The following is a 13,725-nucleotide window of genomic DNA, read 5'->3' as shown; positions in this document are numbered from 1 at the left end:
GACATTTTTTTTCCCCCTCAGTTTTTGAGGCTAAAAAATCCAAAATCAAAGTATTACCAGGTATGTTGTCTGGTGAGGGCCCTTCCTGATTCATTGCCAGCCATCGTCTCATTCTGTCCTTAGCAGAATGAGTGAATGGGTGATTGGCCTCTCTGGAGTCTCTTTTATAAGGACACTTACCCCATTCAGGAGTACTTCACTTTCCAAAGGCACCATCTCCTAATATTACTGCATTGGAGTTTGGGATTTCAACAAGAATTTTGGGGGATACAAACTTTCAGTTTTTGGCAGGAGTGTCTTATCGAACTAAACAAACTCTCTCTCTCTTTTTTTTAAGATTGTATTTTTAAGCAATCTCCACACTCAATTTTGGGCTTGAACTCACAATCCCAAGATCAAGAGTTACAAGCTCCACTGACTGAGCCAGCCAGGGACCGTAGAAGTAAACACACTCTTATCATAGAATCCAACAGTCACCCTCCTTGGTATTTACCCAAATAAGATAAAAATTTATATACACACAAAAATCTGTACCCTTATATTTCAAGCTGCTTTATTCATAATTGCCAAAACTTGGAAACTTGTCTGTTGCAAGCAAAACCCCTGCATCCCGCCAGGAGGTCGCAACGTGTAAACGTGTTTTGGTCTACGGTATTTCGCACAAGTTAAAATATTTACAACTTGTTACTCTGCGCTAATCTTATCACTACACGCATATGGTCTAGGCTTACTTGCTATGTGGTTAGTTTGCAATTTGTTCCTGTTTTTCATTTAGTAGGGGTTTGCACTTACTACATATTATTTATTTATTTATTCATTTATTTATTACACTTTATTTATTAAAGGTTCGTACTCACTACACTTGTCCCTCCTTAGATGATAAACTATGTTACATCTAGACTATGGAATGTTATTCAGTGCTAAAACAAATGACCCCTGAAGCCATGAAGACAGAGCAACCTTAAGTACATATTCCTAAGTGAAAGAAAAGAATCTGGAAAACTATGTGTTTTATAATTCCAACTGTATGACATTCTGGAAAAGACAAAGCAATGAAGACAGAAAAATTTAAAAAGTAGTCACCAGGAGTTGGGAGAAGAAAGAGGTGAATAGGAAGATTTTTAGGGCCGTGAATCTATCCTGTGTGATACTATAATGGTATGTATATGTCTATCTTTACACATATATCAAAACCCATAGAATATGCAACATCAAAAATGAACCCTAGTAGGATAAATTATGGACTTCAGGTGATAAGGATGTGTCAACAACACAGGTTTGTTGAGTGTAACAAATATTCCACTTTGGTTCATGTTGTTGATAGTGCCGAAGAGTGTGTGTGTGTTTGTGTGTGTGTGTGTCTGTGTCTTTGTGTGTGCGAGCACGCGTGTGCAGATGCATGTTCCTCTGTGTTGGGGCAGGGAGCAGATGAGAAATGCTTATAGTTTCCATTCAATTTTGCTGTAAACCTAAAACTGCTCTAGAAAGTAAAGTCTATTTTTTTTTAAGATTTTATTTATTTATTTGACAGAGAGAAATCACAAGTAGATGGAGAAGCAGGCAGAGAGAGAGAGAGGGAAGCAGGCTCCCTGCTGAGCAGAGAGCCCGAAGCGGGACTCGATCCCAGGACCCTGAGATCATGACCCGAGCCGAAGGCAGCGGCTTAACCCACTGAGCCACCCAGGCGCCCCAAAGTCTATTTTTTTTTTAATGGAGTTTCCTCAAAAAGCTAAACATAGAATTACCATAAGGCCCAGTCATTACCTTTTTCTGTATATATCCAAAAGAGCTGAAAACAGGATTCAAACATATACTTACACACTGGTGTTAATAGTAGAGTTATTGGAGCACCTGGCTCAATGGATTAAAGCCTCTGCCTTCAGTTCAGGTCATGATCTCAGGGTCCTGGGATTGAGCCCCACTTCTGGCTCTCTGCTCAGCGGGGAGCCTGCTTCCCCATCTCTCTCTCTTTGCCTGACTCTCTGCCTACTTGTGATCTCTGCCTGTCAAATAAATAAATAAAATCTTAAAAAAAATTAGAGTTATTCACAAATGTCAAAAGATGGAAACCACCCTAATGTCCATCAAGAGATAAATGAATAAACAAAATGTGGTATATGAAATATTATTCATTCACAAAAAGAAATGAAGTTCTTGTTACATGTTATAACACAGATGAGCCTTAAAAATATGTTATGTGAGATAAGCCAGACACAAAAAGAACAAATATTTTATGAATTCACTTATATGAACTATCTAGAAGTGGCAATTTGTAGAGACAGAAAGTAGAATAGAGATAACCAAAGGACTGTGAGAAGAACAAAACCGAGAACTTTTGCTAACTGACTATTATTTGGGATAGTGGAAATGGATAGTGATGATGAAACATTATGAATGTCATTAATGATACTTTAAAAAGATTCAAATGGTGGGGTGCCTGGGTGGCTCAGTCTGTTAAACATTGCCTTTGGCTCAGGTCATGATCCCAGAGTCCTGGGATCCAGTTTCACTTCAAGTCCTGCATTGGGCTCCCTGTTTGGTGGGAAACCTGCTTCTCTCTCTCCCACTCCCCCTGCTTGTGTTCCCTCTCTCACTTTGTGTCTCTGCCAAATAAATAAATAAAATCTTTTTTAAAAAAGATTAAAATGGTAAATTTTAAGTTAAATGTCTTTTACCACCATTTTAAATTTATTTATTTATTTATTTATTCATTTATTTACGAGAGAGAGCAAGAGGGAGAAGGAGAAGTAGGCACCTCACTGAGGGAGCCCAACACAGAGCTCGATCTCAGAACCCTGGGATTATGACCCAAGCCAAAGGCAGCCATCCAACTGATTGAACCACCCAGGCACCCAACCACCATTTTTTAAAGGATAAAAACCCACCTATTTCTCAAGTTAGTGAAAACAAAATTCCCACAGATAATACTGAGCACATGTCAAAAATTTATGGAATCATTGATGGGGAAACCAGCAGAATGAAAACACTGATTTACTTCAGTATGTAAAAGAAGTTTTCAGGGGTGCCTGGGTGGCTTGGTGGGTTAAAGCCTCTGCCTTTGGCTCAGGTCATGATCTCAGGCTCCTGGGATCAAGTCCCACATTGGGCTCTCTGCTCAGCAGGAAGCTTGCTTCCCCTTCTCTCTCTGCCTGCCTCTCTGCCAACTTGTGATCTCAAATAAGTAAATAAGTAAATAAAATCTTTTAAAAATTAATAAATAAATAAACAAAGAAGTTTTTAAGTGATCTCTACACCCAATGAGGGGCTCAAACTTACAATCCCAAGATCAAGAATCTCATGCTCTACCAACTGAACCAGCAAGGCACCCCAACACTGATTCACTTCAAATGTGAGAAACCTGGATTTGTATAAACAGTGAAACAAGGAATGCTGCAGTGTAACTGCTAGATTAAAAACAGCTGACCCTTGACCAGCGTAGGGGGTTAAGGGTGTTAACCACCCACACAGCTGAAAATCCATGTATAATTTTGACTCCCCCAAAAGTAAACTACTAATAGCCTACTGTCAACTGGGAGCCATAATGATAATATTAACAGTCAATTAACACATATTTTTTTTGTTATATGTATTACATCCTCTATTCTTATAACAAAATAAGCTAGAGAAAAGAAAATATTATTAAGAAAATCATAAGGAAGAGAAAATACATCTATAGTACTATACAGAATTTATAAAAAAAAAACCACATACACACACACACACAATCCCTTTATATAAGTGAACCTGTGCAGTTCAACTCATGTTGTTCAAGGGTTAATTTTGTAAAATTGACCAATATCTTATAGCAAAATAAAATCATAACCTTTGGGGTTATAATCTTTAGTAAACAGAAAACAATTATCACATTGTGTTATTATTCAGCTCAGATTATCAAAACAGAATACAACAGACAGGGTGGCTTAAACAACAGAAATTTATATTTTTATAGTCCGAAGTTTGGAAATCAAAGATCAAGGAGCCACTAGGATTGTTATCTGATGAGGTCTCTCTTCCTTGCTTGCAGACAGCCATCTTCTCACTGTGTCCTTGTACTACCTCCTTTCTGTGCATCCAATTGTCAGGGAAGCTCTCATGTATTTTGTTCTTTTTATAAAGACACTAGTTCTGGGGCACTTTGATGACTGAGTCAGTTAAGCAACCAGCTCTTGATTTCATGGTCTCAGGGTTGTGAGATCAAGCCCTGTGTCAACTCCACTTGGGTGTGGAGTCAGCTTAAGATTCTCTCTTTCCCTCTTCCTCTACCCCTCTACCTTCCTTCCCTCTCTCTTAAAAAAAAAAAAAAAGAAAAGAAAAAAAAGACACCAGTTTTGCTGGACTAGGGCCCCACCTGATGACTTCATGTATCTTTTCTTATTATTATTTTTTAAAGATTTATGTATTTACAATAAAGAGAAAGTGAGCATAAGTGGGAGGGACACAGAAAATCTCAAGTAGACTCCATTCTGAATGGGCTTGACCTCACAATCCTGAGATCATGACTTGAGCCAAACAAAAGAATCAGATGTTTAACCAACTGAGCCACCCAGGTGCCCCTGACTTCACTTAACTCTCATTCCCCTGGATAGGTTCTATCTCCAAATACAGTCACATTGGGTGTTAGGATTTCAACATATGAATTTGGTATGGGGACACAATTCAGTCCATAACACAACTTATTAGTGTTCTACAAGTTAACTTCTAACTTTATAATGTTGTAAAATGGTCCCTAATCATTTGTAAACAGTAAGTCAAATCAATACATTTCCAGAAGAAATAGAAAGTGGTACAGCAGGCTATTCAATCATGTAATCATTTTTTGTTGCTTCCAAATGTTGGAAAATATTCCTAAAACAAAATAGATTATGGATATCCCTCAGGTTAATTGACATGACTCTAATTCATTAAAATAGCAACCTAATCAGTCCATAGCGTAAATGTTCTAGATAGCCTATTCCCCAATACTGGGGTGTTTGCCCCCCCCCCCACTTTTTACCAGTGGGGTAAAAATAAATAAATAAAATCTTTTTAAAAAAAGATTAAAATGGTAAATTTTAAGTTAAATGTCTTTTACCACCATTTTAAAATTATTTATTTATTTATTCATTTATTTACGAGAGAGAGCAAGAGGGAGAAGGAGAAGTAGGCACCTCACTGAGGGAGCCCAACACAGAGCTCGATCTCAGAACCCTGGGATCATGACCCAAGCCAAAGGCAGCCATCCAACTGATTGAACCACCCAGGCACCCAACCACCATTTGGGTACAAACAATACTGTTTTTATATCCTTGTATATATGATAATTTTATTCCTATAAGATATAGTCACAAAGCAGGGATATCTAAATCAAAGGAAATAGATATTCTAATTTAAATGTTATTGCCATGCCCTTTAATGTATTTTCCAATCAAGTTGGGTCAAAACAATCCTAACAGGATTGCAAATACTGATATCCTGTTGTTAGCTGTTGACATTGCATGAAAAGATGATGAGTATATTGCATGCCAAGAACTTAATGACAAAGACTGCTCAAAACCTGGATGTAAAAAATAAAACCAAAAAAAAAAAATAGTATCTTTATTGATTCAGAGAAAAGGTTAATATTTTTCTAGTAAAAAAGACAAAAGCCCACACAGAACTAGAATAAAAAATAAACAACACAAAAATTCTTGAAAAATATCTTCAATAAAATCAGGTGATAAAGCAATCCCATGAGCTCCAAAACATAGGCAGAAAGTAAGAAACCACCAAAAACCGCTAGAGATAAATGGTATCAATATCTGTGAAAGAGGAAACAGGGAAGAAACAGAGTACCAGAGAGAACTAAAATCCTCGATTACTAAAAGGCACTCATTGGGCAGCTTCCATGAGCCAATATGAGGATAAAATCTGAAACTCCAGCATTTTGTACAAGGTGTCTTCAGAAGATAAAAAGGTAATGAGAGAGAGAGTCTCATAAACTCTCAAAAATAACCAGCTAAATTTCTCTTTGTAAGAATGTTAAGATTTAAGAAGTTCATGGACAAAGAACACAAGCAAAAAGAGGATACAGATAAAACAAGGTACAATGTAGAGACAGGATCAGAATATCTCAGAAAGCTAGCTGCCATGTATTTTAACTTTTCATAAAAACAACAGAAGATGGCACTAAAGAGCTGTAAAATTAGCAAAACAAATTTAAATTTTACCTCTTAAAGTTTCAGGAACTAATTTAAAGTAAAAATAAATAACAGAGGGGCGCCTGGGTGGCTCAGTGGGTTAAAGCAGGTCGTGATCCCAGGGTCCTTGGGTCGAGACCAACATTGGGCTCTCTGCTTGGCGGGGAGCCTGCTTCCCGGTCTCTCTCTGCCTGCCTCTCTGCCTACTTGTGATCTCTGTCAAATAAATAAATAAAATCTTTTAAATAAATAAATAAATAAAAGAAACAGATTCATGTTAAATCTTACACAAAGTTAATGTACTTTGTTAGAATAGAGATTAAGAAACAGGTAAGTTCCTAAAAGAGTATAAAAAGACATCAAGAACATATGCTTGTAAAATAGATGGAAACAACAGCCTAATATTTCAGAACTAGTTAAAAGAGGGAAGCCTGGATGACCAGTGAGTTAAGGGTCTGCCTTCTACTCAGATCATGAACCCAAGGTTCTGGGATAAAGTTCTGCATTGGTTCCTTGCTTAGTGGGGAGCCTTCTCCTCCTGCCTGCAGCTCCCTCTACTTGTGTTCCCTCCCTCTGTCTCTCTCTCAAATAAATAAAGTCTTTAAAAAGAAAACTGGTTAAAATACATTACGAATTATAGAGAATTGAAAGAACAACATGGGAACCAGAAAAAAGCAGAAATGAGGTAACAAAATTCAGAAGAGAATTGCTTCAGAAACAAAGAAAAAAAACAGAAGAAACACAAAAATGCTTAAGCACTGTAAAATGTCCTAAAAAAAAGAAAAAAAAGAAGAAGAAGAAGAAAAGGAGAAAAATCAAACAGAAATGAAGAACAAGAGTTAGAGAGTCTAGGATGGTGGAACAGTAGGAGACCTTAATTTCCTCTGGTCCCAGGAATTCAGCTAGATAGCTACCAAATCATTCAGAACACCTGCAAACTATTAGGAATCAAAGAAAAAAATAGCTGCAACTCTACAATAGAAAAGCGACCATGTTCTCCAAGGTAGATGTGCGGAGAAGTGAATCTGAGGTAATATATGGGTAGATAAACCACAGGGTCAGGGAGACTACCTAAGGCTGATACCAGGAAGTGATAGAGCAGCCGAATGCAAAATCAGAACTTTTAAAAGTCTGTTCCAGTGAAGGACTGAAAGGCACCCAGGTGATGAAGCAGGCAGAATGCTAGGTACGACAGTGTGGTCTCAAGACCCTGAGGTCACAAAAAGAGGGGGAGTGTCTGAGTACAGTAAAGTTCCAGGCATCAGAGTGGGGAAGCTGGCTATAATCAGTGAACCCAGGAATGGCCTCTCAGCTCAGGGTTGCCATAAATCTTGAACCACAGCATAGTTGGGTGACTGCCCTCTGAGCAGAGGCCCAGCAAGCAACACAAACAGTGAGACCACCATTCTTACCCCAGAAAGAGCAACAGAGGTGTGCACCACAGGAGTCCACAAGGTTTGTAGATGCAAAATCTTAAAATCTTAAAAAAAAAAAAAAAAATGAAGTCTCTAACTGCCATGATAAATGGGGCAGAAGAAAGAATTAGAGATATAGAAGACAAAATGATGGCAAATAAAGAAGCTGAGAAAAAGAGAGATAAACAACTACTGGATCACAAGGGGAGAATTCAAGAGATAACTGATATCATAAAGCAAAACAATTCTAGAATAATTGGGGTCCCAGAAGAAGAGGAAAGAGAGAGGGGGCAGGACATACATTGGAGCAAATTATAGTGGAGAGCTTCCCTCACATGGGGAAGGAAACGGGCATCCAAGTCCAAGAGGCACGAAGAGTTCCCCTTAAAAATCAGTAAAAAGGGGCACCTGGGTGGCTCAGTGGGTTAAAGCTTCTGCCTTCAGCTCAGGTCATGATCCCAGAGTCCTGGGATCGAGCCCCACATCAGGCTCTCTGCTCAGCAGGGAGCCTGCTTCCCTTCCTCTCTCTGCCTACCTGTGATCTCTGTCTATCAAATAAATAAATAAAAATCTAAAAAAAAAATCAGTAAAAATATGTCCATTATATGTCAGGTCCATACCCTGACATGTAATAGTGAAACATGCAAATCTCAGAGACAAAGAGAAAATCCTAAAAGCAGCTTGGCACAAGAGGTCTGTAACCTACAAGGGTAAAAACATTACACTGGCAGGAAACTTATTCACAGAGACCTGGCAGGCCAGAAAGCACTGGCATGATATACTCAGGGTGCTAAATGAGAAAAATGTGCAGCCAAGAATACTTTATCCAGGTAGGATGTCATTCAAAATGGAAGGAGAAATAAAAAGCCTCCAGGACAAACAGAAACTTAAAAGAATCTGTGATCACCAAAGCAGGCCTACAGGAAATATTAAGAGGGATCCTTTAAACAAAGAGAGAACCCCAAAATAACATAGACCAGAAAGCAACAGAGACAATATACAGAAACAGTGACTTTCATGTAATACAATGGCACTACATCCATATCTTTCAGTAGTTACTCTGAATGTAAATGGGCTAAATGCCCCAATTAAAAGACAGAGAGTATCATGTTGGATAAAAATGCAAGACCCATCAATATAATGTCTGCAAGAGACTCATTTTAGACCCAAAGACACTTTCAGATTTAAAGTAAAGGGGTGGGAAAATATTTATCAGGCTAATAGACATCCAAAGAAAGCTGAGGTGGCTATCCTTATAAGAGACAAATGAGATTTTAAACCAAAGACTGTAGTAAGAGATGAGGAAAGACACTTTATCATACTTAAAAGGTCTATCCAACAAGAAGATCTAACAATTGTAAATATTTATGCTCTTAACATGGGAGCAGCCAATTATATTAGCCTATTAATAACAAAATTAAAAAACACATTGATAATAATACAATAGTATTATAATATAGGGGACTTAAACACCCGACACACTGCAATGGACAGATCATCTAAGCAGAAGATCAACCAGGAAACAACGTTTTTTTTTTTTTAAAGATTTTATTTATTTATTTGACAGACAGAGATCACAAGTAGGCAGAGAGGCAGGCAGAGAGAGAGAGAGAGAGAGAGAGAAGCAGGCTTCCTGCGGAGCAGAGAGCCCGATGCGGGACTCAATCCAAGGACCCTGAGATCATGACCCGAGCCGAAGGCAGCAGCCCAAACCACTGAGCCACCCAGGCGCCCCAGGAAACAACGGTTTTGAACGACACACTGGACCAGATATATTCACAAATATATTCAGAGAATTCCATCCTAAAGCAACAAAATACACATTCTTCTCAAGTGCACATGGAACATTCTTCAGAATAGATCACATCCTGTGTGACAGATAAAGTCTCAACTACAAGAAGACTGGGATCATTCCCTGTATATTTACAGACCACAAAGCTTTGAAATTGGAACTCAATCACAACAGAATATAGTATGGGAGAATAAATTTGCAAATGTCTTATCAGATAAAGGACTAGTATCCAAAATCTATAAAAAACTTATCATACTCAACACCCAAAGAACAACAACAACAAAAAAATCCAATCAAGAAATGGGCAGAAGAGATGCCTGGGTGGCTCAGTTGGTTAAGCGTCTGCCTTCGGCTCAGGTCGTGATCCCAGGTCCTGGGGTCGAGTCCTGCATCAGTCTCTCTGCTCAGCAGGGAGCCTGCTTCTCCCTCTGCTTGCCTCTCTCATTACTTGTGCTTACATGCTCTCTCTCTCTCTCTCTGTGACAAATAAATAAATAAAATCTTAAAAAAGAAAAAAAAAGGAAGTGGGCAGAAGACACAAACAGACATTCCTCCAATGAAGACATACAGATAGCCAAGAGACACATGAAAAAGTACTCAGCATCAAAAAAAAAAAAAAAAAAAATACTCAGCACCATTCCACATCAGGGAAAGACAAATCAAAACCACAATGAGAGGGGCTCCTGGGTGGCTCAGTGGGTTAAAGCCTCTGCCTTCGGCTCAGGTCATGATCCCAGTGTCCTGGGATCAAGCCCCGCATTGGGCTCTCTGCTTAGCAGGGAGTCTGCTTCCCCTTCTCTCTCTCTGCCTGCCTCTCTGCCTACTTGTGATCTCTGTCAAATGAATAAATAAAATCTTAAAAAAAAAACCCACAGTGAGATACCTCCTCACACCAATCAGAATGGCTTAAATTCACATGCCAGGAAATGACAGATATTAAGGATGTGAAGATAGGGGAACCCTTTTACACTGTTGGTGGGAATCCAAGCTGGTGCAACCACTGTGGGACAAGTATAGAGGTTCCTCAAGAAGTTAAAAATAGAGTTACCCTCTGACCCAGCAATTGCACTACTGGGTATTTATCCCAAAGATTAAAATGTAGTGACCTGAAGGAGCACATGCCCCCAAATGTTTATAGCAGCAATATCCACAATAGCCAAACTATGGAAAGAGCCCAGATGTTCATCAACACATGAATGTCTAAAGAAGATGTGGTATATATATACTATAGAATATTATGCAGCCATCAAAAGAAATGAAATCTTGCCATTTGCAATGACATGGATGGAACTAGAGGGTATTATGCTGAGCAAAATAAGTCAATCAGAGAAAGACAATCATCATATGATCTCTCTGATATGAGGAATTTGAGAGGCAGGGCGGGGGCGTTGTGGAGGGTAGAGAAAGAAAAAAATGAAACAAGATGGGATTAGGAGGGAGAAAATCCCTAAGAGACTCTTTATCATAGGAAACAAACTGAGGGTTGCAGCAGGGAGCAGGAGTACGGAGATGGGGTAACTGGGTGCTGGACATAAAGGAGGACATGTGATGTAATGAGCACTGGGTATTATATAAGACAGATGAATCAGGGGCACCTGGGTGGCTCAGTGGGTTAAGCCGCTGCCTTCAGCTCAGGTCATGATCTCAGGGTCCTTGGATCGAGTCCCGCATTGGGCTCTCTGCTCAGCAGGGAGCCTGCTTCCCTCTCTCTCTCTCTACCTGCCTCTCCATCTACTTGTGATCTCTCTCTGTCAAATAAATAAATAAAATCTTTAAAAAAAAAAAAAAGACTGATGAATCACTGACATCTGTGTCTGAAATCAACAATACATTATATGTTAATCAATTGAATTTAAATAAAAAACAACTAAAAAAAGGAAGAAATGAAATATTCAAGAGAAAGGGCAAATATAAAAGACAGGCAAAGAAGATTTTATATATATATAAATATAAGACAATAAAGCAGTATACAAGTATTATAAAATAAATTATAATTATATATAATGTATAGTATAATAACACTTTAATATATATCTCATAAGAGTTATGAAAGAAAAGATCAAAACAAGGAAAAAGGATAAATAGTTTAAAAAATAATTCAAGAAAACATATTTTGTAGATTTTATTTATTTAGTTTAGAGAGAGAGAGACAGCAATAAACAGGGGGAAGAAGGAGAGGGAGAGGGAGTGGGAGATAATCTCCTGCAGACTCTACTCTGAGAGCAGAATGGAATGCAGGGCTTGAACCCATGATCCTGAGATCGTGACCAGAACCAAAATGAAAACTCTGATGCTCAACCAACTGAACCACCCAGACACCCACATTTGGGAAAATTGTCCCTTAATGATAAATACTGAAACATATATTTTAAGATTATTAGACTTTAGGGGTGCCTGGCTGGCTCAGTCAGCAGAGCATACAACTAATTCTTGATCTAGGGGTTGTGAGTTTAAACCCCACATTGATTGTGGATCCTGCTTTAAAAAATTTATTAGACTCTTTAAGAAAAAAAAAATAGTCTTTGAAAATCTAAAGCACAAGTGATAAAAGAAAATGTATTCTATTTTTTAAAGATTATTTATTTATTTGACAGAAAGACACACAGCAAGAGAGGGAACACAAGCAGGGGGAGTGGGAGGAGAAGCATGTTTCCTGCTGAGCAGGGAGCCCAGTGAGGTCCAGGGTCATCCCAGGACCCTGGGATCATGACCTGAGTGGAAGGTAGATGTTTAACAACTGAGCCACCCAGGTGTCCCAAAAGAAAATTTATTGTCACCAGACATTCTTGATAGCAATACTTTATGCCCATAGACAAATATATTTACAATAGCCACAGAAAAGAATGTGATCCCGTAATCTTATAACCAGCAAGTTTAATTTTCAAATGTGAAGGATATAGAGAAATTATCAACAACTTGCCGGAAAAAACTCAGAGAATATTGTTGCTATGATCCCTCACCTCCAAATCTGCTAGAGAGTGATCTTTGTACAACCATAATGGCTGGAATGACATTAATTGGCATAAAGAGGAATGGTGAGCATTGGATTTAATGTAGAACTAAGAAAATATTTGGGATATAAGGAAGACAGTATAGTATTTAATGAATATATGTTCTAAAAATTTAATACAAAAAAATGTAGAAACAATGGTTAAAGGAAGCATAGGCAAACACATTTTAAAACTGTTTTCAATAATTATGTTGCTATTTTTCATTGTGAGTCTGTTTTATGCTAATATGGGATACAGCACATGAAGTATACACTATGTTCTATTACTCCTAATGTCCTTGAGAATAATTACATTCAGGGTGAGAAAAAGAAGACACAGATTTAAGACAGGGTAGTTACATAAATAACTCTAGTCCTAAATTTGAATTGATAGTATAGTTTGAACTCATTGAATACTTCGTTTTATTTGCAAGGGTGGGAGTATAGACAGGGATATAGATTTCCTAGCTCTGTTTTTTGAAGATAGATGACTAGATGGCTGATTTCAGGCTTAGACAGGAAATGTACAACATCTTGTCACTCAAAATAATAAGGACACAATCCAACACTACTGGAGTTATGTTTAAACTACTTGAAAGCCAAATTGAAGAGGCTTTCTCTTGACAAGGATAAGGCAATCTGAGCAATAAATAAAATAATCCCAGTAGACTGAAATGTATTAGATGTATTTAGGGCAATGATGTCGTTATGATGTTTCTTATAAAAAGAATTGGATACAAGGGCCTTTTACTTGTTGAGTTATAAGAGTTCTTCATATATTATGGATAATAGACCTTCTTAGATACATGATTTGCCAATATTTTCTCCCATTTGGTAGGTTGTCTTTATACTTCCTTGATAATTCCCTTTGATACACAAAGACCTTTGATTTTTTTAAAGATCTTATTTATTTGAGAGAGAGAGAGAGAGAGTGAGTGAGCATGAGTGCTGGAAGGAGCAGAGGGAAAGAGAGAAGCAACTGCCCATTGAGCACGAAGCCCAATGAGGGGCTTGATCCCAGGACTCTGGGATCATGACCTGAGCCGAAGGCAGCTGCTTAACCAACTGAGCCACCCAGGCGTCCCAAGAAGGAATTTTTTTAAGATTTTATTTTCTTAAGTAATCTCTACACCCAATACGGGGCTCAGACTTAAAACCCCAAGATCAAGAGTTGTTTGCTCTACTGAGCCAGCCAGGCACCCCAATAAGCAGAATTTTAAACAAAAATCAGAGTGGCATTTAGGAAGCAATGGCAAAAAAAGAATATGTGTTGGAAAATATAACAGATGTGTATGATATAAATAATACAATAACAAGTATCATGGTTAGTTGGAGGAAAGTTAAAATTAATGTAATCCCTTTTGAAATAAAGGA

Source organism: Mustela nivalis, assembly GCF_964662115.1.
Source record: "Mustela nivalis genome assembly, chromosome: 15".
Lineage (NCBI taxonomy): Eukaryota > Metazoa > Chordata > Mammalia > Carnivora > Mustelidae > Mustela > Mustela nivalis.
This window is presented reverse-complemented; position numbering follows the sequence as displayed.